Source organism: Protopterus annectens, chromosome 1.part1 (assembly GCF_019279795.1).
Source record: "Protopterus annectens isolate FY-2018-M chromosome 1.part1, PAN1.0, whole genome shotgun sequence".
NCBI lineage: Eukaryota > Metazoa > Chordata > Ceratodontiformes > Protopteridae > Protopterus > Protopterus annectens.
Genome location: NC_056726.1, coordinates 213,496,902 through 213,522,159, shown reverse-complemented (window position 1 = coordinate 213,522,159; position 25,258 = coordinate 213,496,902). Strand labels below are relative to the sequence as shown.

Here is a 25,258-nt window from a genome sequence, read left to right as displayed (position 1 = left end):
TTGCACAATGGTATGTTTTATTGTATTTTACTAGTATTTTATTTTTAAATTATTGCCTTTTTAATTGCCCAATGCACTGTAAGGGTTAGTTTACAGTTCCTGAAAAAATATTGTTTTCTGCTCAGAAGAAAATAGTTTTTACTTTTACTACTCAAAAGAGACTAATTTTCAATTGTATGGGTATATAGTTATGAATTCATTTTTTTCTGATAATGAAAGGTAAACTATTTTTACATTTCCTTTTCAAGTACAAGTTAGAGCATCACATGAATGGATTGAACTTTATATGTAGTTTTTCCTGTTAACAGCTAAGAACTGTGGTTAACTTTGACCTTTACAATTAAACTTGCAAAGAGTAAATGTGTTTGGTAATACACTTCAAGGGCCAAAAAGGATGTTTTTAACTGTGAAAAAATAGATTGCTGTGTATGTGTAGATGCAAAACTGTCATGAACCTATTTTACCTCATAAACTGTGCCACATATCTGTATTACTACAGAAGTGGTTAAAGGTATATACATTGATGTGTATTTTACTGAATATGGCCAGTAATTTCATCAGTCTGTCTTAATTAGGCACTTCCACTTATTTTACTATGTATTTTTAAAATAATAACTTGAAAGATGAATATGTAGGACATAAGGTAACAAACTTATTGGCCATGTACACTAAAATATTGACGTTATTGTGTAAAATGTAGACATTAATTGCACATTGGACATTTTGATCCAATTTTCTTCCCAATTACTGAGTTTCAGTTTATGTAATGGAGGCGTTTTGGTTTATTAGCTGGGAGGCACTAGTCTGTCAAATAAGGAAGAACAGATGAATTTGCAATTTCCCTGGGGTTGATTCAGATCAACTGTGAAAAGCTGTGTATTAATCAATGTGTGAATATCTAAAACCTTTAGATGTCACAAGCAAAAAAGAAAATTATTGTTTTGCAGAGGACGACACAACGTCCAGCCAGTATACCAAAGCTTTTAGATTGCTTTAAGGTACGCCGTACATCCCACGTATGCTCCTTGCGTAGCTTAGGGGCATAAAGGTGATGTCTGGATGTACCATTTTGCCTTCATCCATTGCTCTGGTGCCCTTTTCAAAAACATCAACCAGGTTGAGTAAGCATGACCTGCCCTTGACAAATTCAAACTGAGGGGGGTGGTCTAGTGTTTGGAGTTTCCCTATGTCCTGATTTCTTATTTCCATAATAAGGATTTCCATGGCATTACATATGAGGCTGGTCAGACTTATGGGTTTGTGGAAGGTCTTTTCTTATGCAAGGGGAATGACTGTAGCTGTTCTCCATTCACTTGATACAAAACTTGTATGGAGGCTGAGATTGAACAGTGTTATCAGGGGTACAGTTACATTTTGCTTTGTGTTATTTAAGATGCATCCAGGGATGTTGTCAGGACCCAATGATGTAGCATTTTAGCTTTTGATAACACTTTTAGGACTTGGTCATGTGTGATAGCTGGAGGCCAGACATTGCCAGCTATATCTTGAATGACAGATAGAAAGGAGAGTATTTATCAGCCAGTAGGTTCGCTACATCATTATTACACAGTCATCTCAGTGCATTATTGCATTGTGCTTTTGAGATTACAAATATAACTAAAAATGTCATGTGATTGTCTTTGGCTTGAGTAGATATTTTAGCGTCAGACTTGGCTTTGGTGGATTTTATTAAGCTCCTGAGTTGTTTGTTTATTTCAGTGACAAAGGCTGTAATATTCTGGGAGTTACTCTTCTTACTTTTGGTCAAAATTATTTTAATTTTATTATAAAGTTTGTCGATATTATGGTGCCACCATGTGGCTTTGCTTCTGGGTATGTCCTACGCTTACTGCTATGGGGTTCAGCTGCATCTATGCAGCTGTTTAAATGCTGTTATAGTGTTGTGGTGTATGCTTCTGCATATCCCTTGGAATTAACCGGGTTTGGTGGGGATTTGAAGCTTGCCAATGTCACTTAAGAGTAGGTGGTTTGTCATAAAAAATTTCTAAAGGTACCTTGGGTGGAAGGAATTTCTGGTTTAAATCTTATTTCTAAGGAGACTGCTTTATAGTTAGAGCTAACAAGTGATGAAGGTATGCAAGGGACTGTGCAAGATCTCATATTAGCAAAGACAAGATCCAAAATGTTATTTCCCCTAGTCGGTACTCTGACTAATTCTTCCATGACATTTGTATTGACAAAGTCCAGGAATCTCTGTGCTTGTGCACTAGTTGCAGTATAGGTTTCCCAATTTATAACTGGATAGTTTAGATCACTTAGGAAAATGGTTCTGGGTTTGATACTGAGTGATTCTGTAGGTTCATAGGTGTGTATTAGGCTAACAACCACTAGGGCCTTTTTAAGTCTAGCCATACATCCAAATCTCTGACAAGTTCTGGTACCCTTGATAAGTCGGGACTTGGGAGATGAAACATTTACAAGCAGGGGCCTGGGAAATTAACCATTTACAGGTTGACTCTGTCCATTAGAGACATAGGTGCTAAACCAAGGATGAATTTTTTGTTCTCTGTCCAGTTGTCCAAGTTACAGAATTGGGTTAGGGTGGAACTGTGCTTCACATGGATGGGGAGCCTATTCCAGAGAAGTTGTAGTCTCTGGCATACATATCTGTCTCTCCTGCAAATCCACTTTGTATCACAGGCAATGTTCATTTGTTCAAAATGGGTAATTCTGGTACTATTTGTTTTGCGGTTATGAAGGAGGTCCATCAGGGTGGGGTCTGACAATGCCTTGTATGAAAGGCATATATTTCTTCTCAACAGCCTGTAGGAGACAGAACACAGGGACAGGGCTTTGAGGTGGTCTGCAAATGACATGTTAGTTAAGCTCTGTAATTTAGTGAAGATCCTGTGTGGATGTTCCATTTGTTAAATATGCCTGGTTAGATACATAACAAAGGGGCCATTGTACTCGATGATAAGTCTGATGAATGGCAAATACAGTGGAACAATGATCTCCTTGGACCTAGATGCAATACCTTTGTTTATAAGTTGTACAGCATAGAAGGATTTCCTTACTACTGTAGATACGTGCTGACCAAGGCTAGATTAATGTTTCTGTGTCCCAAAGTCCCTGACTACTGGATTGACTCTTAGGGGTGTGTTGTCAGTATGATAGTTACCAGGGGTAGATGACTTCCTGAAGGATACTGTTATGGATTTCTTGGCATTTAGTTTAGTCCATGGCTCTATCACAAATTGTCTGTCAGCTCTTTTTGAAGAACATTAGTGTTGGTGGGGGATTCTATGACATCTCCTAATTTGCATCATCTTCAGATTTGATCAACCATAGGCCCTTGACATTGTCCTTGACTTCAAAGAAGTAAATGCCAAAAAGGAGCAGTCGCAGGATTGATCACTAAGGGACTCTGATTATGATTGTCCTCCTTTTAGAGGTGGACTCCCCAATTCTATATTTCTGGGTCTGTCTGTAAGCCTTCGGGGTGACATAAGGGTTTATACCTAGCCTCTTGAGTTTATCAACAATGCCTAGGTGGTGTTTTGTGTCTAATGCCTTAGCTAGGTCAAGGTAAGCAGTATGAACCATTTTGCCCTTCCATTGTTTTGGTGACTTTCTCAAAGAAGTCCACCAGGTTGAGTAGGCATGACCTGCCCTTGACAAAACCAAATTAGGTTAGATCCAGTGTTTGAAGGTTTCCTTTGTCATTATTGACCAGTTCCATGATAATTATTTCCATGGCTTTGCATATGAGACTAGTGGGACTTATGGGCCTATAGTTTCCAGGCTCTGTAGATGACCCACCTTTGTGCAGAGGGATGACTGCTACTGTTCTTCATTCGTGAGACATGAAGCCTGTTTGGAAGCTGTGATTATATTTTAGAGGGCCTAATAGGTCATGTTTCAGGCTATTTAAAAGTCATACTTTAGATATTGTCTGGGCCCATCGATGCAGTGTTCTTCGCCTTAGAGGGAGCATTGAGGACCTATTCCCTAGTGAAAGTAGGGAGAGTTATATTTGATGGTATTTCCTGAAAGGAGGTTGAGAGGAAGATTTTGGTAAAATTGTAACTGAATTTATCTGCCAGTTGATTTGCTATATCTTTTGGGTCAGTTTAGGTAGCTCCATTAACAATGAGCTCTGTATACAATTGTGTATTGTGGCTCATTTTTTGACTTACTTCTGTACGTCTTCCTGGTGGGTACAGCTGCCTGCATGCCACTATTAACATGCTTGTACAGTGTATTTGTAAACAGTTCTGCACAGACAGCAATGTTTCAGGGTTTATGGTGGCTTGAAATTTTGCCAGGTTATCACTTATAGTAGGGCATTAGCCTTAGAGTAGTTCCGGAACATTCTAGGGTTAGCTAGGGTTCTGGGTTTTGTGGTCTGACCTTACCAGAGAATGCATTGCACTAGGGGGTGTGCAGCACTCTCCCATGTTAGTGAGAACCAGATCCAGTACGTTTGCTCCTCTTGTCAGTGTATTGACAGTCTGATCCAGGGAGTTTGTGTTTACAAAATCAAGGAGTCTCTGTGCGTGTTTGTGTTGTATATGATTCCCAGTTAATAGTGGGGCAATTAAAGTCACCCATGAATATAGTATTGGGTTGGATAGTGAATGTTTCCAATAAGCTTAAATATGTGCTGTGGGTTTCCTGGGTCATAGAAGGGCACCAATAGCTTGCCAAGAAGTGGTATGGGAATTTTCCTATGGTGATTTGAACATGGAGAAGCTCAATTGCCTCATCCAGTTTGACTAGCCTTGAGGTATATTTGTTTTTGATGTAAATTAAGACACCTCTGCCTTTAGTCTCAGTCTGTGTAGTACTTGGTCTAAATGTGTGGAAGACATTAGTCTTGCACTGCTGGTGTGCTGCCTGCGGCTTTAAACCATGTCTCAGTGACTGCACAGATGACAATGTTCTAGAGGGAGGAGAGCTTTTAGGGAGTTTTGTTTTAACTCCTAGTTTTGAGTAGTAACACTTTAGATTTTCTTGGTTTGATTTGCTATACTGGAAGTACTTTTAGTTTGGTATGTATGGGGGAGGAAGATGTTTTAGCTAATATTCAAAAGCCTAGAGGGGACAGATGCAGATCATCTCTGGCAAAGCAGCATTGTCTTTCGGCCATCTTCCATGCTGACAAATGTTGCACCCCTTTAGAATGACACCAGAAACTAAGCCAAGTATTAAAGTCAGTCATCTAACATTTCTAGATGTCCTTCTGTATCACTGTTGCAATATTCTTAACATTAGGAATCTCCTGCCCAGGGCAGCCCAATGTTTGGCCAGTATACCAAAACCTAATGATCTTGTATGTGGTGCATGTCACAAGTATGCTCCTACACAGAATGTAGGGCATAAAAGTGTTGTATAGATGCAGTTACTCGGAACTTCTCTGCCACCAATCCAAACACCATTACTGCTCATTGATCTGAATGCCTTATTGCTGTGCTGAAGACATAGCTATCAGATAAGTGACCTGTTGTTTTTTTTTTTTTTTTTTTTTTGTTTCTATTCTTTGCTTTTGTATTTATTTTGCTTACCTAGAGTTCATGTCAAACAAGAAGACAAAATGTCAGTGTGGGAGGTAGATTCCCCATAAGGATCGTCATGAGCTCTGTTTCTTTTGTTTGGATACTTCCCACAGTCATAAGTCTTGTAGTATCTGTAAGGTGTTTGTGCCTAAGACACTCAGAAGCTGTTTGGCTTCCCTGGCCATTTATCTTGAAAACCAACAGCTTAAACAATTAGTCTAGGGTAACCTGGCATAATGCTTTAATCCTATGATACTCCCGCTAGTAAGAAGTCTCAGACGGATTCTTTAGCTGTCCAGCCTCCACCAGACATCCTTCTTGGAACTGATAATAGCTCTGTAGGCCATTACACATCTACATCAGATTTCTGTGCCACGACCCAGTTGGAGGCCAGCACATACAAGATCATAGGCTTTGGTATACTGGCTGAATGTCGGGGTGCTCTGGGCAGGAGATTCCTAATGTTAAGAATACTGCAACAGTGAAGAGAATTTTACACAACTGTACTTTCCTGCAGATAGGCACTGTGGCTTTCTTGTGTCATAGACAGTGTTCTTTAGCTAACTAATATATGGTATGGGATCTTTCGGATCATTATTTGGACATAAAAAAGCTCTAGAGAATACTGTTGCTTTTCCAGCCTCGATGTGAGTATCTTTTGATTGTAGATTGAGATACTTCCATCTTTTTTCCCCTCCTGCACGGGACATACTCCAAGCATGTGAAAGGAGTTATAGCCCTACACATCTGGAGTGCTGCCTGCTATTTTAAACCATGTCTCAGTCACTACACGGATGTCAGTGTCCATCAGAGTGAGAAGGGCTTGTAGGCAGTGGAGTTTTTTTGCTTAGACTACTAGCATTGATCAATAACACCTTCATATTTTCCTTTGCTTGTTTTGTTATTTTGCTGGGTTTATCTGGTTGGTATTGCCTAAAAAAGGCACTGTTGAGGTGGAAAATGTTTTTGCCAGTAATCAAAACCCTAGAGGGGACAGATGCAGGCCAACACTGGCATAGCAGCATAGTCTGTCGATCATATCATCCCAGGCTGTTAAATGTTGAACCCCCTTTGAATGACATCAAAACTATGCTAATTGTTAAAGTCAATTATTTTTTGCTCATATCACTGCACCATCTGTGGAGAAAGTAGAATGCTGCTCAGTTATAGGCTCATACCTGCCTTGGACACACAGCGTGAGAGCTCCTTCATTTCTCTCTTCATACAGTCCAGGGATGTACACCTCAAATCATTGACATCGTCATGAACTATAACAGAGTCATACTGGTATTTTTTGTTCAAGGACTTAAGTTTCTGCATGATCTAACCATACCTCTCAACTGTCCAGATTTTCAAAGAATGTCCAGAGTTTTTGCTTCATACTTTTGGTCTGCTCCTCATAAAATTTTGAATTTTTAGCAAATCATTGAGGATTGAAGTCTGAAAGTAATGGCAGACATTTAATTTTCAGAAAATCCATAATACCTGTTACTCTGTTAACTTTATAAGTTTATAAGAGCAATATTTTAAAATTGTCCCTTTTTTGAGCCCCCCCCCATTATTTATGGCTTTGTCCAGATGTCTTACACTAAAAGGTTAAGAAGTATGGATATGACAGATACTAGCAACAAACAACTAACCATCACTCTTTCCTTGCTCAGCCCAGTAAGAGGCACATCTGTATGTCTTATAGAAGAGTCGCTTATAACAAGAATGTTTTGGTTGGGTCGTTGCCTACCTTACGGGCTCAGCATCTGTGACATTGGGACTCCTTGTGCTACGTGAGGTGGTAGACTTAACTTGCTGAGTATGCTTTGTGCCTGTGTTGTGTATTGGAGGTCTTTGAGTTTTAAGTAAGTTAATCTGTGGAACCTCAGCATATGATGGATTATGGCCTTGGAGAGGTGTGATGTGTGGTGTACTGCTGACGATTTTGGTGTCTGAGTTTACTGCATGTGAGATTTTTGCTTTCAAGTATAATATGTATACATACAACTCTCACACATTGTGTTATGCTCTTTGAGTAATAGATGATCATCAGACAGCAGAGACACTTCTTACACTGTCTTAAGATATCCATCTCAATCAGGCTGATAAGCATAGCAGTCAGCCTCTTACAGCGAGAAATCTGGACAAAGCCACAAGTAATGGGGCTACAAAGACCCCAAATTAGGGACACTTTTTAAATGTTGCTCTTACAAGCTTAGAAAGTTGATAGAATAATAGGTTTAGCATTAGCATGAATTTTCTGAAGGAGACTTAAATGTCTGCCATTATTTTCTGAATTCAGTCCTCAATGATTTGCCAGTGATTTGTCAGAAAAGCACAATTTTATGAGAAACAGACCAAAAATATGAGGTAAAAATCTGGACATTCTGCAAAATTTTGGACTGTTGAGAGGTATGCTGGCAAGAGAAGTTGTGGGACAGATTGCTAGTCCAAGGTAACTGATATGCATGACTCTGTGGGAAGAGGTAACTAACTGCTTGGAGTTCGGATTTAGGATAATGTTTAGGTGGACTTGCTACTGAGTATTTAAAGTTCAATACAATACAACTAGCTTGGAAGTCTTCTGCCACCAGCAAGAACTAGTAAACTAATTATAGTTAAAAAATAAATAAATAAATAATTTAATACTAAAATCAGTGCAAGCAGTGGTATTAAGAAATTTTATCAAGTACCTTTTAGTCTGGTGAGTAGTTTAAGGGAAAAGACTTTGCAAAATTATACTTAACATTCTTATTGTCAACAGCCAATAGACGGGGAGAGAATTATGTTGGCAAATTATAATGAGCAGGCGACAACAGATATTAGACCCTTAGCTCTGAGATGACTGGCCTGGAACTACCTTAATGCCAACTTGCCAACACTAGTTCTGAACTAGACTGACATTCACTAAGTACATGAAACTAGCATTTAATGCCAACAGTTAAATCACTTAAACAGCAAAATGCAGTGGAACTATGTACTGGAATTACTAATATAGACTTAAAGACCTTTGTTAAAGCAGATACAGGCTGTTAAAATTAATTAAATACCATATGAAGAAATGAAAACACTTCTTTCTTTCGTAGTGTAATGGAATTATTACAATGCAACAATAATATATAATATTTAAATTATAACAATAATAGTATTCATGCATTCTATTCATAATGCATGTTGCTGCACATGCTGTTGTTTTGTTGACATTTGACTTGAGATTGACTAATGTTTAAAAAATTGTTTCTGATTTTGGATATTTGTCATCCTCCCATTATTTTGGCTTTGCTCAGACTTCTTGAGTAAAAAAAAAAAAGAGTGCTGTTTTGTAACAGAAACTGCAATGCTTACTGAAAAAAAAACTTTGTAATTCATTTTGGCAAAAGGATTCTGGGGAGAACACTAATGTATTTTTAGTCATTGATATTTGGAGACTCACAGATTGCAGTGAAACAATACTCTTATGAAAAAATATCTGAATTTTTGTCTGATGAGGGATCAAGGATGAAGCTAGAATGTTACGTTGTCAGCCATGGTTTGAGGGGGGCATGGTAGCCCAGTGGTTAGTCCTGCTACCGCTCAGATTCAGAGAATATAGTTCAGTCTTAGCCTCCAGATGCTGAGTGAGTTGCGTGTGCATGTCCTTCTGATGTCTGCACAAGTTTTATATGGATATATGGATGCAGTGGTTTCTTGTCACATCCCCAAAACATGCTGCTTTAGTTGGTTGGGTTAGATGCTGCAATAAATTGTTCCTAGGTCTGTATTACAGAACCTTTCCTTTCTACCCTGTAAATGATGCTTTGGCTCAGTGGAATTAATCCAGTTATAAAAATGAAATAAACAAAATAAATGAGGTTATTGCTTTAGAACTTCAGTAGAACACTTTAGTGTGAAAACGTGTTTGCCAAATGTGGCAGTTTGGAGACTTAAGTTCATAGGTGTTTACTAGGCTAACAACCACAAGGACCTTTTTAAGCCTAGCCACGCATCCCTAATCTCTGACAAGTTATGACACCCTTGATAAGTGTAAGCATAGGCCTGGGAGATGAACCATTTACAGGTCACCTGTTTGCATTAGAGACATAGGTGCCAAATCAGGGATGAATTTCCAGTTTCCCATCCAGTTGTCCAAGTTGCACCTAAATTGGGTTAGGGAGAAACTCTGCTTCACATGGATTGGAGCGTGTTCCATTGACAGGGTAGTCTCTGGGATATATACCTATCTCTCCAGCAGGTCCTATTTATATCACAGGCAAGTTTAAGTCTTTAGAATGGGTAATTCCGGTACTCTTTGTTTTGTGGATATGCAGGAGGTCTATTAGAGTGAGGTCTGACAATGCCCTGTATACCAGGCATATATCTCCCATCAAAAGTCTGTAGGAAACAGAATACAGGGATAGGGCCTTGAGGTGGTCAGCATAGGACACATTACTTATGCCCTGTATTCTTTTAGTGAGGAACCTCTGTGGATGTTCCAGTTGTTAAATATGCCTGGTCAGGTACATACCAAAGGGGGCATTGTACTCAATGATAGGTCTGATGAATGCCAAATACAGTGGAACAGTGACTTCCTTGGACTTAGATGCCATACCGTTGTTTATAAGTTGCTCAGCATAGAATGATTTCCTCACCACTGTAGAAACGTGATGACCAAAGGCTAGATTACTTTCTATGTGTGTCCCTAGGTCCCTGACTGCTGGGTCAAATCTAAGGGATGTGTTGTCAATATGATAGTTACCAGGGATGGATGACTTCCCAAAGGATACTGATATGCATTTCTTGGCATTTAGTTTTAGTCCATGCCGCTGACACCAGTTGTTTGTCTGTGTCAGCCCCTCCTGGAGAACATTTGTGTCAGTATGAGATTCAATGACCGCTCCTAATTTGCAGTCATCTGCAAATTTAGTCTGCCAGAGACCACTAACATTGGCCTTGACTTTTGAGAAGTAAATGCCAAAAAGAGTGGTCCAAGGACTGATCCCTGAGGGACTCCACTTGTGACTGGCCTTTTTGTAGAGGTGGACTCCCCAATTCTAACTTCCTGGGTCCTGTCTGTGAGCCAATTGGCTATCCACCGGGTGACATTCGGGCTTGTACCTAACCTCTTGAGTTTGTCAACAATTCCTGAGTGGGGTATTGTGTCAGATGCCTTGGCCAGGTCAAGGTAGGCCTCATCCATTGCTTTGGTGACCTTCTCAGAGTAGTCCACCAGGTTGAGTAGGCATGATGTGCCCTTGACAAAAGGTTGGGTCCATTGTCTGGAGGTTTACTATATCTCTATTGATAATCTCCATGATAAGTCTATCCATGGCTTTATATACAAGACTAGTGAGAATTATGGGTTTGTAGATTCCAGGGTCTGTAGATGGCCCACCTTTGTGCAGACGGATGACTGTTGCCTTTCTCCATTCATGAGGCACGAAGCCTGTTTGGAGGCTACAGTTAAATAGTAATTCCTGAGGCCCTAATAGTTCATGTTTCATGCTATTTAGAAGGCATCCTGGGATACTGTCCAGGCCCATTGATGCAGTGTTCTTGGTCTTAGAGCATTAAGGACCTGTTCCCTAGTGATAGTAGGGGGAGTTATAGTTGATGATATTTCCTGAAGGAAGGTTGGGGGGGGGGGGGTGAGTAAAGTCAGAGCTGAATTTATCAGCCAGGAGGTTTGCTATATCTTCTGGCTCAGTATAGGTGGCTTCATTTACAATGAGCTCTGCACACAATTGTGTATTGCCTTTGAGGTTGTGGACATAGCTAAAGAATACTTTGTGGTTGTCCTTGGCCTGGGAGGCCAAACTTACCTCAATTTTGGCTTTGACAGACTTTATTTGTCCTCTGAGTTGTTTGTTTAGTTCGATGAGAGTGCTTTTATCCTGCTGGGCGCTGTACCTCCTAATTTTTGCCATGATTTTCTTCCTCCTGTTATACATCCGATTGATTTTGTGATTCCACCAGCGTGGCTTGTTTTTGAGTTAGTTCTGTACTTCTTCCTAGTGGGTACAGCTGACTCTATGCAGCTATTAACATGCTTGTACAAGGTTCTGTGAACAGTTATGCATACGCAGAAGCATTCTCAGGGTTTATAGGGGCTTGAAATTTTGCCAGGTTCTCACTTAATAGCAGGAGATTAGCCTTCAAATAGTTCCCGAATATTCCCGGTTTAGCTGAGGGTCCAGGTTTTGTTTTTATTTCAAAGAAGACCATTTTGTGGTTTGACCTTGCCAGGGAAGTCATTACAGTAGGGGGTGTGCAGCACTCTCCCATATTAGTGAGGATAAGATCCAGTATGGTTGCAGCCCTGGTTGGTCTATTGACTGTCTGGTCCAGGGAGTTTGTGGTTACAAAATCCAGGAATCTCTGTGCATGTACGATTGATGTTGAAAAGGATTCCCAGTTAATAGTGGGGTAATTTAAGTCACACATGAATATGGTATTGGGTCGGATGGTTAGTGTTTCTAATAAGTTTAAATAAATGGTATGGGTTTCCTGGGTCATAGAGGGGGACCTATAGCTTGCAAGGAAGTGGTATTGGATTTAACCTATGATGATTTGAACATTTGAAGTGGAAGAGTGCATTATGGAAATAAGCAATAAGCCCACAGTTATATGAGGGTATGGACAAACTGAGAGAGCAGTGTAGTTATGCGATGCTTAGTGAGTGTAATACCACATGTACACTTTGAAAATTGGGCCATCATGTAATGTGCACTTGTAGTGCCACTAGTGCTCTGCGTACAGTCTAAGTGCTTTAATTAGACATACTTTGTGAACAGAGCATTTACCATAGTTTTACTGATGTCTGCAGCAGATTTGGCGTACTGATAAAGGCATAGTGGTCCCATCTCTTAACTCTACAGATAAAGTGGTGAAGTATGTTCAAAGTAAATAAGGTTACAACAAAGAAATTCAATAAAAGATTACCTAAATTGCAGGGTTAAGTCTTGAATCAGCTACTGTGTTTTTTATGTTAACAGGATGTAGTTCATGAAGTTTACTAGAAGTTTGTAGTTCAAAGTCTTGAATAAGCTGTATAGTACCTTCTTTATGGCACACTTACACTGGTAAATTTTCAGAAGTTATTTATTTACTGCTGTTGAACTGTGACCACAGTATCACATACTTATCATAATGTATAATCCTAAAATATTTTGAAGTATAGAATTTAACTGTATCTATAAAGAGCATGTTATGTGAAGAAAGCTTTCCAGTTTCAATCACAGCTCAATTATTTATGCTTAAGGAAATATGTATAAAAGAAGGATCTTATCTTTTGGGTTTCATCTGTTTGTGCCACTTGAGTGCAGGTGATATCAAAAGCTATTCTTTATCTGCCTGTGCCAGTGATGAAAAGGGATAAAGCCCTGATTACAGCCCAGGTGACCGGAATTCAACTGTCTGCTCAGGCACTTGATACAGATAAGGAGGATGGGCACTTCCATCTTGGGAGAAGAAGAATGGTGGTTCCCAGCTGGCACATGCCCCTGCTCTAACAACAGACTCTCTGCTGAAGAGTGGAGACCCATCATGACCTGGAGAGCCCTTGCTGGGAAAGATGTGGAAATAGCCACCCAAATTGCTGATGGTAGCCCTTGGCACATGTTGTTATCATATTATTTAAACAAATATTCTTTATAATAAAAATATGTTTTTTCATAGGTCCATGTAGAGTGGTGTAAAATACAGTTTTGTATGTTTCTCTAGACATTTCCCTGATTCCATAAGCAGTCCAAAAGATCCATGAATTATATACTGCTGCTTTTTTTCTTTAGTCCTGTGTTTAATTTTAGCTGAAGGTTATATATCCATAGATGTCCTTCATTAATCACTTTTGCGATATTAATTACATATGGGAAGTATCTTGTTAAGAATACTGTAAATCTGACCAACATACCAAAACTTGGGTGCCTTCCTCTCACATCATACTTCCAACGTATGTCCCAAGTTCAAGATTGTGAAGTAGTAAATATGGAACGTACAGGTGCAAAAATCCTCATACCTTTCTTGCCAACAGCACTAACAGTGAGACTTAATTTTTACTTGGATTTGTCAGCCATATGGCCTGTACCAGTTTCCATTGTGAGTAGGCAGGTAGTCATCCCTGTTAGGGAAGCTTACTCTTTCCTTCATTTCTTAACTAATTTTTTTTTTTTTTTCATGTCAGATAGGTAGGGTAAGTGGGATTGTAGGAGAACGATACCTTATAAAGAGAGCCAAACTAAATGTTTATTTTGCTTAGGACCCTATTACAACTACGTGGAGTGCTCAATTATTTTGCTTAGGACTCAGTTACAACTACAGAAGTGCTCCATTTGTCAGCTATTTGTGCCTAAAACTTTGAGTCGTTTATCTTCCCTCAAAATATACTTAGAAAACTATGCCAATCCAGTGGCATAGATGGAAAAAGCCCTGACTACAGCCCAGTTGACCTAGGTTTGATTAATGGCTTGGGTGGCTGATGGAGCAGCAGGGAGGAATGAACAATGCCATCCCAGGGGGAATGGTGGCTCCAAGGGCATTTCTTCGTATAAGAATCCCTGGTGGAGGCTGGGGACATGTGAGGGGCCTTGTTTAAGAAGGGGAATAGAGTGGAGACACTGAGCTGCTGTGGAGGTAGAGAGACATCTTAATAATCTCTATTGCATGCCCATCCTCATGATGATGTCAAGGGATTTCCTCGGCAGCCGAGAAGGAAGCTTAAACAGATGAAGCCTGAAGCTTCTATTTTCTAGTTGGACCCAGATGTCTCTGGTGCGGTGCTTGTTGAGCCCTCAGACTGCCTGGTGTTATCCATTGTTTCAACCCCTTTAGAGGCTGATAAAGAGCAGCATCTTGGAACATCCTGCTCAACTGATCAGAATCACTGCTTATTGTATCTGAAGGACTCAAGACCGTACCTTAGATTTTGGTCTGAGAAGAAGTTCTAGGTAAACCTGTTGAGGTACATCAGGGGTTGGATTCTCCCTGTTGTGTTCAGACTGATGCTCCCAAGAAAAAGAAGCAAAAGACCAAACATTCTTTGTCATCTGCTCCTTCTGTGCTTAGAGATCCTTTATAAGGATTGGTATGATTTTTTTCAGGGGCTTCTTAAGGCAATCATGTCCCTAAAGCCTCATAGATTCTTCTCTACTACTACTTCTTCTTCTCTTCTTCTTTCTCACTTCATAAGGGAAATAGACTCTTTTTCTGAAGAAGATTATTCAGAATCAAAGGTAGATTCTCCTGCCTGCTGTTCTCAGATCCATTTACCTGTTGGGTTTGACTCAGAGGATGAAGATGGTACATATCCAGACTCTCTTTTAGAGGAGCTTTCCTTTGGAGGTACTGTTTTTAAGATGAAGCAGCACTTTCAGTGGGAAGGTAAGCAGGTGTCTGATGTACAAAAAACATACTAAAAATCCCCAAATCTTCTGCTTTACCTCTAGGTTTTACAGAATACAGTTGCACAACATCCTTGAACTCAGTTGCACCCTCCAGCACTTAAGAAACCAGACAGATTTTACAAGTTTCCAGACATTCATAAATTCCTTTACAAAAGTCCTGATCCAGCAGTGATTTCTATACAATTTGACAAATCCATCAAGTTGCTTTCATCTTCTAATGCCTAGCCTAATGATAGTGGTATGTATAGGTATGGAAAGAAGGTATACACTTCAACTACACTTTCTTTCAGTGCCATAAACTGCCAAACTCTTGTGATCAGATGTCATTTATCTATTATAGGAGACATGAATAAACTACTTTCAAATATGCTTGAGTTAGATAGCAAAACCTCCTTATTATCTTTGATCACTTCCCCTAACAAGTAGCTAGACAGTCTTTCAAATGCAACTATGATGCTGCAAATGCATCTTCCAGAACTATGGCTACTGTGTCTGTTTAAAGGACAAACTATTTGTTGAGGCTTCATTCTTTACTTGAAAATACTAAGTGCAAGCTACTGGGTGCTCCTCTGTTTAGGAATAGTCTCTTTGGTCCTCATGTTGACACCTTTAAAAGCCTGCAGGAAATGTAAAATTATGTAATTATTTAAACATCTTTTTTCTCCTGTTCCAAAATTCCACAGGAATTATCTTTCCAAGGCTGACTCCTTCTTTCAAAAAGAACAGAAACCACATCAAAAGAGTAAAATGTTTTATAAAACAATTCAAAGCCAGACTTCAAAGGTCCAGAGGGTGGTTTCAAGACAAGTCTACCAGTTTGCGACTACCTTCAACCCCCCATGTCATCCTATCCCCTCTTTCTCTACCAAAGAACTTTTCTCATTCTCTCCCTGTATGGAAGCTTACAGCTGCAGATCAGAGGTCCTCAGCATCATAGAAAAAGGCTACACACTAACCTGGCTTTTTCCTTTTATCCATTTGGGTATATACCACAAGTGCTTTCAAACCAAGAGCACCTGGCATGCCTTGTTCCATCAGGAAACTATAGAACTAGTATCCTTCTTCCAACAGAAACAGTTGTTTTATTCAAGAAATGTTTTGGCCTTGAGAAAGAAGGGGATCTGGAGCCCATTCTGGCATTATTAGTCTTCAGCACCTTCTTAACTATTCCAAAATCCAAGATGCTGTCTGTGCAAACTCTTTTACCAGTGAACCTTCCTCATGCTTTCCTGGTTACCCTGAACCTCATGGATGCCTGTCTTCATATCCTTATTCACCTAAATCACAGAAAATGCTTATGATTGTGCCTTACAATTTCATTTTCAATTATTTGCTTTGTAGTTTGGTCTTTCAACAACTCCAGGAGTATTTACCAAATGTCTACCCCCTGTAATAGCATTCAGCAGGCTCCAGGGTATACATATCTACCTCTCCGTAGATGATCCTCTCCAGGCTTTCTCAAGAGACAAGCTTCTTCAGGTTTTCAGATTCATTATGGATCTTTTTCTTCACTTAGGTTTCACCCTAAACTTGAAAAAGTCTGTCCTACCATCTCAGGATCTGGATTTCCTAGGCTGCAATCTGTACACTGTGTCAATGATATTTCTTCCTCTGGACAAAATGTAGTTTCTAATCTCTTATTGCCAGTCTCTCCTCCTTTTAGAGTTGACTTTAGCAAGAAAGATATTGAGATTCTTAGTATATGACTTTAACCATTCAAATTATACCTTTTGCCAGACTCCACGAGGAAGATTCATAAAAAATCTTTTTGTGTGTGTGTTTCAGTCAGAGAGCAGTCAATCCAGGAGTGCCTTTTCTAGTTCTTTCCCTTTGGCAAGAGGTTTCCCAAGATGCATCAGATGTGGGTTGGGGAGCAAGTTCAGTGAGCATAAAAGTCCAGGAAGTTTGGTCAGGACAATAAATTATGCATAAATATCAAAGAAATGAAAGCCTTGATTCTGGCCCTTTAGTCTCTACATCACCTCTAGTCTCCAGAACTCCTCTGAATCCTCACATGCAACACCACTATAATGTTAACAAACAAGAAGGGGCAAAACCTTGTCATCTCTGTACACTTCCCATGACAGCCTGGGAGATGACCATTCTGTACCTCTTTCTTAGATGAATATAGAGGTGGATTTTCTGAGCAGATCCAAAGCATGGATGCTGAACAGAGAGGTCTTCCTTCAGAGTATTCATCAGTGGGGAACTCCCTAAATAGATCTATTTGCCTTCTGTCTGAACAGGAGATCTCAGACTCTTTTGTTCCAAAAACCCATGTCCAGGCTTGGAATATGGACACCATGTCAGTCTCATGAAAAGTTAAATTCCTTTATGCTTTTCTTTGGATTCCCAGCATCCTACTCATAACTAAAAAGGATGTCCCAAAGTTGCTGTCGGTGACCCTTTTTCTGAGCCAAACATTTTTGGTTCTCCCCTTTTCACTTATCCAAAAGCAATCACCACAAGTTATCCCATAGGATGGACTTGTTTACATAACACAGTGGCTCTCTCATTCACCCAGACTTGCAGACACTAAACCTGACAGTTTTGATAGAATTTTGATTCTGTTCAGGCACATTATTTGTCTGAGGACAAGCTGCAGGTATTATGGAGGCTAGATAACCTGCTAGAAGAAAAGCTTATATTTTCAAATGGAAGAGATTTTTCTGTTTTGTCTCAAAAGAAAATAAAAAATAAAAACAGGATGCTTTTCATATGGTATCCCTACTCTTCTTTCATATCTGTGCGAGTTCTTTAATTTAGGACTGGCATATTCTTCCATTAAGGCACATTTGTTAGCCATCTCCACATGTATTCCTTTAGATCCACCTTCTGGAGGTCAAACAGTTTTTGAAAGGAGTCCTACAGATCAGGCCAGCAAGGAAAATCTATTCCTCCTTGGGACCTGAATTATGTATTGGAGAAGATGACTCTTCCCCCTTGTGAACATACTCTTCCAGTCTAAAATGTTATACCTGGAGTAGTTTTCTGCATAGTTCTTTCCTCAACAGGTGTCAGAGTTACAGGGCCTTATGGTGTCATCACATTTTTTAACTTTCCACAGGAATAGGGTATCTCTTAGGACTAATCTTTCTTTCATGCCCAGTGTTGTCAATGAAATATTTTTTAGCCAGTCTACAAATTTGCTTGCTTTCTTCTCCAATTCTCAAAATAGAGGTGAAAGAATTTACATTCTTTACATGTCCTTAGGCAACTCAAATTGTATCCTGACAAGACTAAACTTACCAGAAAATCTGATCAACCATTTATTTTCTTTCAGGATATGAAGTTGAGTTGCCTTGATTTGAAACAAGCCATCTCCAGATGAATTTCCTTGGCCATTTCCTTTTATTATTCCTTCCCTGGGAAATTCCTTCCAGGAGAGGTAAAAGCCCTTCCCAACAGACCAGTAGTTGTTTCTGAGACCTTTTGTAGGATTTGGACACAAAATCCATTTTAGAAAAAGCCACTTGGACCCCCATTCACACCTCTAAAAGGCACTGTAAAATTGATACCTTCTCCAAATCCAGGAATGGTTTCTCCAGCTCAGTCCTGCAAGAAGTTTTGGATTCCACTTCTCTTTTTCCACCTCCCAGATACTGTACAAAAGCTTTAGGAATCCATAAAGGTCATAGTACTGTTGCACAAGAACTTAGCATAACATTAGATGTTGGAGTATATCACTATTATATAGGGACCCTTCCTCCTTTCCCCTTCCTTTTGTATATGTTTTTTTTTTCTTTCTTCTATATTCCCCTTCTTGTAGGTGCCATACATTTTTTTTTTCTTCTCTCTCTTTCTTTCTCTCTCTTTTGCCTGTCCTTTTTCTGACCTTGGGCAAGAAAGCCCTATGGATTTTCATGCCTGTACCACCTGGCAACCTCTGGCCAAATGTATGGTATTCGTGGCAGGCTAATTCCTCTTGTGTAATTAATACTTCAACAGTGATGTACTCAGGCATCTATTCTTATGAAGTGTTCTTACACAACTGTACTATCTTCAGCTAAAATTCTAAGCTGATCCTTCATTGTTTCTTTTGCCAATATAAGAATTATGATTTTGTAGTAGAAGGCATTGCTGTTTGCTGAAAACTACAAAAAGCTGAAGGAAACTAGATGAATTGTTACTTATTGACCATTGTAATTGGCTCCATGGATTTTATATGAGCATAATGTTTCTTATAAAGTTTGGTTCTGCAGGTGGCTTTAACCACAGCCTGTTTCTAAGTCAAAGTGCCTTTCAGTCAGCTTCCTTTGGCCTTCTGTTATTCAATGAATTGTCTTTTGATGAGTTATAGTCTACCACCCACAGACTGATTTTTAAGAAAGCAGACAATCCATTTTCATCAATACTGACCATGATAGCAACTTTTTTTAAAGATAATTTTAACATTTTCCATCTCATTTGCTGAAAAAAAAATACATTATCTTTATTAAATATGTTCTTGGCATGTTGATGTGAGCAATGTATACTACTGGCTCTTTTGTATTTCATTAAGATAAGCATTGCCTTCATTAAAAAAGACAAGATAAGTGGTGGCTTCTTGTGAAATATGTTAATTACATTGTGATTGTTCACATTGAATTGCCTTAAATGTGATGGTTTATATGAGATATAACTTATATGCATGTTGTAAAAGAGATTTATGTAACACTAAGAGTAATGTCTTGCAATCTTCAGTACTCCTTTCATTAGTACTAACATATAGCTTTTGCTGTGACAGTGTTGCATGGTACTAGAATAAAACATATTTTTGCATCTTATTTACTGGATTGGCTTCATATTGAATTTGATTATGCTTAAAACATAGAAAGATACCAAAAACCCACCAGTTTGATTGGTAAACCTTTTTACCCATGGACAGAGCCGTCTGTAATCCATGCATTGTCCAAATTTACATTCTTGTAAAAACTAAGTCAATAGGCAGGTGAAAGAAGCTCTTTTAAAATAGTTGCATTTTCTCTCATCCATCACTCTCACTATATATATATATGGTTCTACCTCACTTAAACGACACGCCGGAACATCGACACGGAAATCGCGAGCCCCAGAAGATCGACAGCTCAGAAGACCGACGCGACAGGACCCAGAAGATCGACAGTGCAGAAGACCGACCCGACGGATGAAAGCACCGACGCTGAGGATGCCGACATGGGAAAAGGCTGTGTAAGTATGCGGTAGTGACGGACGTTAGGGTGCGAGTAAGGTAAGTGTGGATATTGACGGTCTGTGGGGATAGGGGTGGGTTAAGTGAGTTAGGGTTAGGGAGCGGGTCAGGTAAGTGCGGTAGTGATTGTGTTTGGGTTAGGGGCGGGATAAGTGAGTTAGGGTTAGGGAGCGGGTCAGGTAAGTGTGCGGTAGTGATTGTGTTTGGGTTAGGGGCGGGATAAGTGAGTTAGGGTTAGGGAGCGGGCCAGGTAAGTGTGCGGTAGTGACGGACCTTAGGGTTAGGGTTTGGGTTAGGGTTGTAGGTAGTTGTGTATGTGAGGTTTAGTGTGGGTTTGTAGGGATTTTGGTGTGCTTGTGTTGTATATGTGGCTTTTGGACGGGGAATGTGTTTTGTTTGTTGATTGTGGTATGTGCAGTGTATGAGGTTTCGTGTTTGTGTACTGTCGGTTATTTCGTTGTCGGGCATGTGGGATTTCGTGTTTTTGTACTGTCGGTTATGTGGTTTCGGTGATTGCGTTGTCGGTGTTTTGGGGTTTCGTTTATGTGAGGTAGAACCATATATATATATATATATATATATATATATATATATATATATGTGTGTGTGTGTGTGTGTGTGTGTGTATCAAACAATATCTCCAGATTTCCTGCTTACAGCTAACATCAATGCATTCCAGAAGGGAGGCAGAAACAAAACCCAGGAACAGCAGGATCATTCTTTGGAGGTTAGAAGATTTTCAATGCCCTAACAGCCTTCCCTCTCTGGCTTAGTAGGCACATTGTAGTTCCTGGCTCTGCTTAGCTGCTAGGAGTATAAGCTTCCACACATTTACACTGCATAGCTGCAGTACATTTCATTAGCTTGCCATGCTTGCACCCCAGAGTCCATCTACATTGGAGCTCAGTACTGGACATTCTGTCAGATGGCACCACTACAGCAGGACTTTTACCAGCTTTCCCCCCAGGATGGATGAGCCAGCCTTTGCTACTCTCACCCATATATCACTGGTGGATTCTTAGAGACTCTGGGCCACCAACTGAATCCATGTAGTTTAGGGCATTGACAGGCCTCCATCTCTCTGTGCTGTGGAACCATCTAGGATTTCCATGCTATATCATAGTGGTCACACAGCTTTTTGTCAGCAGAACAGTAAAGTAGCACCACTGTGTCAACAGAATCAAAGGTGTCAGTAAATAAAAAGTTAAAGCTTAATTCATTCACTCCAAGGGCGATCAAGACGTTTGTACTGTAACTTCCAAGGGGTAAGGCTTAAACCTTTTGACAGAATCAAATTATGTCCTCACATTTCAAACAAATGTTCATATCTCTGGAACCATAGGGATTATACAGTAAGCATGAATGGCACACTCTTCAGCAGAAACTGTTTTTATAGTGGTAGTATTCTTTAGGTTCTAGGTCATAAACCAAATTTTATAAGTCACAGTTAACACAGTAACTATTATGTTTATGATATTTTGTAAACAAACAATATCTCAGCAACTAGTTAAATTACACACATACTGTCAGCAGCATTTTATTCATCTAGCTGAGAGCTTTCACGCAAGTCTAAGTTCTGTCTGTGTTACTTAGTTGTTGAGATATTTACAGAAATGTGAAAATTATATCTACATAAATTAATATTATAAAAACAGTTAATATCTATTTACTTGCACTAGACAGAGGTCAGATATTAGCGCAGTTTACTTTGCCATTGTGTAATCTTTAAGATGAAATCTTTCAAAACCTTGTACATATAGCATGGTTTTGGAATTACTGATGCAAATATGAACAAACAATATGTGACTCCTAAAGGCGTCAGTAGGAGGTAACTGCAGATGCACCCGGAGGTGTCACTGGGATATAATGAGTTAATAAAATAAAAAGTGTCAAACCAACAACTGGAAGATGTAATGATTAATCAGAGTTGAGCTCTTTATCCAAGTATTATGATTTCATCCATTGATGATAGTTACAACACCAATGCTATTTTTCATCCAAGCTACACAACTTCATAATTAAAAACACTGTATGTAACTAAAACAAAACACATGCATGTCTGTGCAATTTTTACTCTATCCATCCACAACCTCTTTTCCATTTTTGCATATGGGGTGGGGTCTCACTTCAAGAGCAATAATCAACTAGAGTCAAGGTTCACACAGCTGGGTGGCTAGTCCTTCCGCTGTTGTTCTTCTGTGCCACACACTCACATACACAGTCACACTTATGGCCGAGGCCAATTTAGTGTGTCAAATTTGGGTATACTTTATTTATGCAAAAGCTTAAAACAGCGAATGCATATGCATCGAACCATGTGCATCGAACCAAGAAACCATCGAACACAATAAAAACGGAACTACACAACAAACATGACATAACAGCTGTAGGCAGGGGGGCAAGCCCCCCTGCACCCCCCCACCCCCGTGCTACTTAAATATACGAACTCTGAGATCACACTACATTGAAGTAAATGGAAATCTCCACCTACGGAGATCACCGTTTACAGTTTTCGATGGTTCGCACTTTCGATGCATATGGTTCAATGCATATGCATTCGCTGTTTTAAGCTTTTGCGTAAATAAAGTAGACCCGTCAAATTCACCTACTGCATTTCTTTGGAATGTGGTTGGAAACCCACACGAACACAAGGAAGACATACAGACTCCACACAGAAGGTACCCCAGCCAAGAATTTAACTGGAGAACCTCTTGCTATGAGGCAATAATGCTATCTGCTGCGTCACTGTTCCTCTCCTAAGTCTGTGTTTACTGCCCTTGTCAAAGACCAGTCAATTTGTAATAAACACAAATTATTTCATGGTTTGGTTAATCCTTCTCTCCAAACAGACTGAAGCACCAGCCCTCCGTTTGCCTTGGCTCCAGTCTAAACTTCCAAGGATTCAGATCCTCTCATTTTCCCACAACACCTTGTACTTTGCCATCACTTTCCAGATTTTGTTTGCTGCTCATCTTGTTGACATGGATCTAAATAATCCCAGGATTTATTGAGCAATGTAGTATCTTGGTGCATTTTTCCATCCTTTGTGGATTTACTTATAGGTTCATACTAGGCTATCTGCCCTAGGGCATTTATAAGCCTAGCCAGAATGTGTTTGGCTTTCGCCATCCATTTTAAATTTATTTTGCTATGCCCTTTTTCGAGGTTAGTATACTGTGCCTCTGTCTAACAGTGACACAGAAGTGATACCCGGGGTAAACCTACGATGTTAAGTTGTCCATCTCGCCTTCATTCTTGCTGGATGGGTTCGGAGCTGACCTCGGCTCCGACTCGGCCACTCTAAAAGCTCGAGAGTTGGTTCCACCGGCTCAAGGCTCCCCTAATATCCCACAATGCTAGGCGGTAATACCTCAGATCTCGTTTGCCGCTACAGCGATCGAGGTGTGTTGCTTCAGCCGGCTTCAGGTTAGTGTAGAAAACAGTTTAAAAGTTTAACTAAATCCCTTTTAAATTAGTTTCTGTTCAGTATCCCCTTACTTAAAAGGATTTTTATCCCTTCTTCCTTGCTCTTCGCCCCTTTTTCCACAAGAACTTATATGTTCTTTCCTTAGGCCTTCGGGCCTTTCCCAACCCCCTTTGGGGTGTATGTGTTTTTTGTAGGGACTGTTTTAAATTTATAACTATCTATCTAAATTTATTTAGTTAAGTTAGTTTTATTTTAGTGTATAGTGTAATCGGTGTGTTTGTGCTTGTGTGTGATTACACTTGTTCCTTAAAATGTCTAAGGATTCGAAGGTCTCAGGCTTCAAGAAGTGTGACTCGTGCTGTCAGAGAATGTCTCTGACAGACGGTCACACTTCTTGTGTGTACTGCCTGGGACCTTTACACCTGCAGGACTCTTGTGCTGTATGCCATGGCTTCAGCCCTAGAGTCCTGCAGGAAAGAAAAAATAAGCTCATCTTACGGGCTTGCTAAAACCTGAGGGTCCTCCGACTGTTTCTTCGGGCAAACCCTCTAAGGCTTCTAGGTCTTCGACTCCAGCATCTGAGTCGACACCTAAGGCGTCGAAGTCTGCTACAACATCGGCTCCAGCTGGAGCCGATGAGACTCGAGCTCTTATTTCTGTGGTTCCCTCGGCTCCGGCTGGAGCCGAGGTATTAGAAATCTCTGAGTCGGCTCCGATAAGACTATCGGAACCGACATCTAGGAAGAGGTCTAGGTCACCGTCCCTTGGCTCCGTTCATTCGGCTCCAGCATCTCCCTTGCTGTCTGAACGGAGCCATAGATCTCACTCCTCTAGGTCTTCGAGACTGTCTGACCATGACCTTCAGAGGGTAGTGAGTCGACTTCTTAAGTCCGAGGCACTGGCCCAAATGCTTCAGAGCCCGACTCATCAGTCGATGCTTAATCCTATTCCTCAAAATGTTCCTCCTCCGACTCCCTTGAGCTCGGAGCCGGGACGTTTCGGACCCGAGAGTGTGGTAGCGTCGGAGCCGATACAGTTGTCTTCGGCGCCGTCGTCGGCTCCGATTTCTTCCTTGGAAGAATCTCGGCGCCGGACTTCCCTCGTCGGCTCCGAGGGGGTGAGTGGCATCGGACCTTTGTCCGACCCCGCTCTCTCTCTCGGCGCTTCGGCGCTGGTGAGTTCGGCTCCGACATCGGCCTCGGAGCCATCACTGTCGGTGCCGAGGGAGGTTTTCAGCTTTTCGGAGCGGGGACCTCTGGCTCTGCCTGACAGGGGTGCTTTCGAGGTCATGCGGAGTGTGTTGGAACCCGGTTCAACTCCACAGTCGGCTCCGTCCGTCCCTCCCCTTCGGTGCCTCAGGTAATGTCTGCTCACTCCCTCATCCCAGACCGCAGAGAGCCAGCTCCTCAAGAATCCCCTGTGGGAATCTCATCCTCTTCCGAGGCCTCCCCTGAATTGGCAGGGGAGCCCCCTAGGAAGAGAAAGTGCAAGAGGAAGCACATAGACTCACCTGAGTCTGTCACCTCTGACACGGATTTAGAGGATTCTGAGGGTTCCCCCCGTTCCCCTTCTGAAGATGTCTCCTTTGCAGACATCCTGGAGATCTTGAAACAGAGGGGAAATTGGCCAGCCCTTAACCCTTCGGAGGCTGAATCTGTGTATCTTGAGGCGTTCGGCTCTCGCCCTTCCACCTCCTGGGTGTCCCCCCCCTTTGACCCCCTTATGCAGGTGGTAGCGAAAAAGGCTTGGACGGCTCCTGACTCTGTGGACCCCACCC

General features: G+C 40.7%; 1 protein-coding gene across 1 annotated transcript in view; it reads left to right on the top strand.

Annotated features, from left to right (window-relative positions):
- The window catches only part of NIM1K (NIM1 serine/threonine protein kinase), a 1,007,665-nt gene extending 1,007,207 nt beyond the window's left edge, over nt 1-458 (top strand). Inside the window, exon 6 of the mRNA XM_044074200.1 lies at nt 1-458. This exon is cut by the window's left edge and continues 805 nt beyond it. The gene's annotated coding sequence lies outside the window, so the exon portion shown is untranslated.
- The last annotated feature ends 24,800 nt before the right edge of the window (nt 459-25,258 follow it).